At 38.0% G+C, this 5533-nt stretch overlaps 1 pseudogene; it reads left to right on the forward strand.

Annotated features, from left to right (window-relative positions):
• The first annotated feature begins 4001 nt into the window (after window positions 1-4001).
• On the forward strand, window positions 4002-5005 carry LOC101096280 (annotated as a pseudogene).
• Window positions 5006-5533: the final 528 nt, after the last annotated feature.

Consider the following 5533-nt stretch of genomic DNA (forward strand, 5'->3'; position numbering starts at 1 on the left):
GCCATATTTCATTCTTTCTCATTGCCACGTAGTATTCCATTGTGTATATAAACCACAATTTCTTTATCCATACATCAGTTGATGGACATTTAAGCTCTTTCCATAATGTGGCTGTTGTTGAAAGTGCTGCTATAAGCATTGGGATACAAGTGCCCCTATGCATCAGCACTCCTGTATCCCTTGGGTAAATTCCTAGCAGTGGTATTGCTGGGTCATAGGGTAGGTCTATTTTTAATTTTTTGAGGAACCTCCACACTGTTTTCCAGAGTGGCTGCACCAGTTTGGATTCCTACCAACAGTGCAAGAGGGTTCTCATTTCTCCACATCCTCTCCAGCATCTATAGCCTCCTGATTTGTTCATTTTAGTCACTCTGATTGGCATGAGGTGGTATCTCAGTGTGGTTTTGATTTGTATTTCCCTGATGAGGAGTGATGTTGAGCATCTTTTCATGGATGCAAAAATTCTCAATAAGATACTAACAAATCGAATTCAATAGCATATAAAAAGAATTATTCACCATGATTAAGTGGGATTCATTCCTGGGCTGCAGGGCTGGTTCAACATTCGCAAATCAATAAATGTGATACATCACATTAATAAAAGAACAGATGAGAACCATATGATCTGTCAATAGATGCAGAAAAAGCATTTGACAAAATTCAGCATTCTTTCTTAACAAAAACCCTCGAGAAAGTCGGGATAGAAGGAACACATTTAAACATCATAAAATCCATTTGTGAAAAGTCCACAGCTAATATCATCCTCAATTGGGAGAAACTGAGAGCTTTCCCCCTGAGATCAGGAACACAACAGGGTCGTCCACTCTCACCGCTGTTGTTGAACATAGTGTTGGAGTTCTAGCATCGGCAATCAGACAAAAAAGGAAATCAAAGGCATCAAAATTGGCAAAGATGAAGTCAAGTTTTCACTTTTTGCAGATGACATGATATTATACATGGAAAACCCGATAGACTCCACCAAAAGTCTGCTAGAACTGATACATTAATTCAGCAAAGTCGCAAGATACAAAATCAATGTACAGAAATCAGTTGCATTCTTATACATGAATAATGAAGCAACAGAAAGACAAATAAAGCAACTGATCCCATTCACAATGGCACCAAGAATCATAAAATACCTAGGAATAAATCTAACCAAAGAGGTAAAAGATCTATATACTGAAAACTATGAAAAGCTTATGAAAGAAATTGAAGGAGACATAAAAAAATGGAAAAACATTCCATGCACCTGGATTGGAAGAACAAATCTTGTTAAAATGTCTATACTACCCAAATCAATCTAAATATTCAATGCAATCCCTATCAAAATAATACAAGCATTCTTCACAGAGCTAGAACAATTCTGAAATTTGTATGGAACCAGAAAAGACCCGAATAGACAAAGTAATGTTGAAAACGGAAATCAAAGCTGTAGGCATCACAATTCCAGACCTCAAACTGTATTACAAAGCTGTAAGACAGTATAGTATAGGCACAAAAACAGACACATAGATCACTGGAACAGAACAGAGAACCCAGAAATGGACCCACAAACATATGGTGAACTAATCTTTGAGAAAGCAGGAAAGAACATTCAATGGAAAAGACAGTCTTTTCAGCAAATGGTGCTGGGAAAACTGGACAGCAACATTCAGAAGATGAACCTAGATCACTTTCTTATACCCTACATGAAAATAAACTCAAAATGGATGAAAGACCTAAATATAAGACAGGGAGCCATCAAAACAAGAAACAACTTCTTTGACCTTGGCTGCAAAAACTTCTTACTTGACATGTCTCCAGAGACAAGGGATATAAAAACAAAAATGAACTATTAGGACCTCATCAATATAAAAATCTACATACAAAGGAAACAATCAGCAAAACTAAAAGGCAACTGATAGAATGGGAGAAGATATTTGCAAATGGCATATCAGATAAAGGGTTGGTATCCAAAATCTATAAAGAACTTACCAAATTCAACACCCAAAAAACTAATAATCCAGTTAAGAAAAGGGGAAAAGACATGAATAGACAGTTTTCCAAAGAAGACATCCAGATGACTAACAGACACATGAAAAGTTGCTCAACATTGCTCATCATCAGGTAAATACAAATCAAAACCACAATGAAATATCACCTCACCTCTTAGAATGGCTAAAATGAACACTCAGGAAACAACAGATGTTGGCAAGGATGCAGAGGAAGGGAAACCCTTTTGCACTGCTCATGAGAATGCAAACTGGTGCAGTCACTCTGGAAAACAGTATGGAAGTTCCTCAAAAAATTAAAAATAGAACTACTGCACGACCCAGCAATTGCACTACTAGGTATTTACCCAAAGGATACAAAATGATGACTCAAAGGGGGCACATGGACCCCGATGTTTATAGCAGCATTATCTTCAATAGCCAAATTATGGAAAGAGCCTAAATGTCCACTGATTAGCAAATGGATAAAGAATATATGGTATATGTATACAATGGGATACTACTTGGCAATGAAAAAGAATGAAATCTTGCCACTTGCAACAATGTGGATGGAACTAGAGTGTATTAATGTATACACTAATTAGTGTATACTTATACACTAGAGTGTATAAGTGAAATAGTCAGAGAAAGACAATTTATGAGTTTACTCATATATGGAATTTAAGAAGCAAAAGAGATAACATAGGGAAAGGGAAACAAAAATAAGACAAAAACAGAGGGAGACAAACCATAAGAGAGTCTTAAATATAGAGAACAAACTGAAGGTTGCTGGAGGGGTGTTGGGTGGGATATGGGCTAGATGGTTAGTGGGTATTAAGGAGGGCCCTTGTTGGGATGAGCACTGGGTGTTATATGTAAGTGATGAATCACTGAATTCTGTTCCTAAAATCATTATTGCACTATATGTTAACTCACTTGGATTTAAATTAAAAAAAAAAAAAGAAGAAGAGATCCATTTTAGGCCTAAAGTCACCTGCAGATTGAAAGTGAGGGAATGGAGAGACATTTATTGTGCAAATAGATGTCAAACAAAAGCCAGAGTATCAATACTTATATTAGACAAACTAGATTTTAAAACAAACAATGTAAAAAGAGACAAAAAAGGACAGTATATTATCAAAAAGGGAAAAATCCAACGAGAAGATCTAACAATTGTAAATATTTATGCACCCAACTTGAAGCACCCCAAAAAGTAGAGTAGCTAATAACATACATAAAGGATATAATTGATAGTAATACAATAATAACTGTGACACCAACTTACATCAATGGACAGATCTTAGATAAACAGAAAATCAACAAAGTAACAGTGGCTTAGACACATTGGACCAGATGGATCTAACAGAGCAGTCCGTCCTATTCATCCTATTCAGAACAATTCCATCCTAAATGGCAGAATACACATTATTTTCAAATGCATATAGAACATTCTCCAGAATAGACAGCATATTAGGCCATGAAACAAGACTCAACAATTTCAGAAGATTGAAGTCATATCATGGATCTTTACCAATCACCACGCTAAGAAACTAGGAAACAACCATGAGAAAATATCTAGAAAGACCATAAATACATGTAGGTTAAATGACATGCTACTAAACAATGAATGGGTCAACCAAAAACTCAAAGAAAAAATTAAAAAACACTTGGAGACAAATGAAAATGAAAACACAACAGTCCAAAATCTTTGGGATGCAACAAAGGCTGGTTTAAGAGGGAAGTATATAGAAATACAGGGCTACCTCAAAGAGCAAGAAAAATCTCAAGTAAACAACCTATCATTACACCTAAAGAAGCTAAAAAAGAAGAACAAAATGCAAAGCCAGCAGAAGGGAAGAAATAATAAATATTAGAACAGAAATAAACAAAATAGAAAATAAAATTTTAAAAATAGAAGAGATGAATGAAACCAGGAGCTGGTTCTTTGAAAAGATCAACAAAATTGATAAACCTTTAACCAGAATCATAAAAATAAAAAAGGAGTCAAATAAAATTAGAAACAAAAGAGGACAGGCTCTCTGCTCTTTCCCATTTGACAGATAGGTGCATCTTTTGGTGCAGTGCCAGCCATGTCCCTGATACATGATGGTGAAGGTTCAAGTAAACAGATTTGGCCATATTGGGGGGCCTGGTTCCAAGGCTGCTTTTAATACTGAAAAAGTGTATATTGTTGCAATCAATAACCCCTTCCTTGACTTTAGCAACATGGTCTACATGTTCCACACTATGATTCCACCCACGGCAAATTCCACAGAACAAACAAGGCCAAGAACAGGAAACTTTCATCAGTGGAAAGCCCAGCTACATCTTCCAGGAGCAAGATCCCACAAATATCAAATGGTGTGATGCTGGTGCTGAGTATATTGTGGAATTCACTGGGGTCTTCACTACCATGGAGAAGCCTGGGGCTCACTTGAAGGGTGGAGCCAAGAGGGTCATTATCTCTTTTCCTTCTGCTGATGCCCCCATGTTTGTGATCGTTTTGAATCATGAGAAGTCTGATAACTCTGTCAAGATACCTCCTGCACCACCAACTGCTTGGACTCTCTGACCAAGGTCATTCATGACAACTTCAGCATCATAGAGAGACTCATGACAACAGTCCATGCTATCACTGCCACCCAGAAGACTGTGGATACCCCCTCTGGGAAACTGTGTAATGATAGATGTGCTGTCCAGAACATCATCCCTGCTTCTATTGGTACAGTCAAGACTGTAAACAAGGTCATCCCTGAGCTCAATGGGAAACTGACTGGCATGGCCTTACATGTACCCACCCGCAACATGTCAATCATGGATGTGACCCCCTGCCTGGAGAAAGCTGCCAAATACAATGACATCAAGGAAGTGGTGAAGTGGGCATCAGAGGGCCCCTTCGAGGGCATCCTGGACTACACTGAGGACCAGGTTGTCTACTGAGACTTTCACAGTAACACTCACTCTTACACGTTTGATGCTGGGACTGCATTGCTCTCAATGACCACTGTGTCAAGCTCATTTCCTTGACACATTGAATTTGGCTTCAGCAACTGGGTGATGGACCTTATGGTCCACATGGCCTCCAAGGAGTAAGACCCCCCTGGACCACTAGCCCCAGCAAGAGCAAGAGGAAGACAGAGGCCCTCAGTTGCTGGGAAGTCCTTGCCCCAACTCACCTGCCAACATACTGAGAAGCTCCCAACCTCCACAGTTTATATCGTAGACCCTCTGAGGAAGGGGAGGAGCTTGGGGATTTCTACCTTGCCATGTATGATCAATAGAGTATATGGTACTGTCTTCAAAAAAATGAAATGAAGGAGGGAAAATAACCAACATCACAGAAATACAAATAATTATAAGAAAATATTAAGAAAAATGATATGACAACAAATTAGATAGCCTGAAAGAAATGGAAAAATTCCTAGAAACATATAACCTACCAAAACTGAAGCAGGAAAAAATAGAAAACTTGAATGGATTGATTATCAACAGTGAAACTGAATCAGTAATCCAAAACTCCCAACAAAAAAAAAGTACAGGACCAGATGTCTTCACAGGTGAAT

The sequence above is a fragment of the Felis catus genome, chromosome F1, assembly GCF_018350175.1.
Source record: "Felis catus isolate Fca126 chromosome F1, F.catus_Fca126_mat1.0, whole genome shotgun sequence".
Lineage (NCBI taxonomy): Eukaryota > Metazoa > Chordata > Mammalia > Carnivora > Felidae > Felis > Felis catus.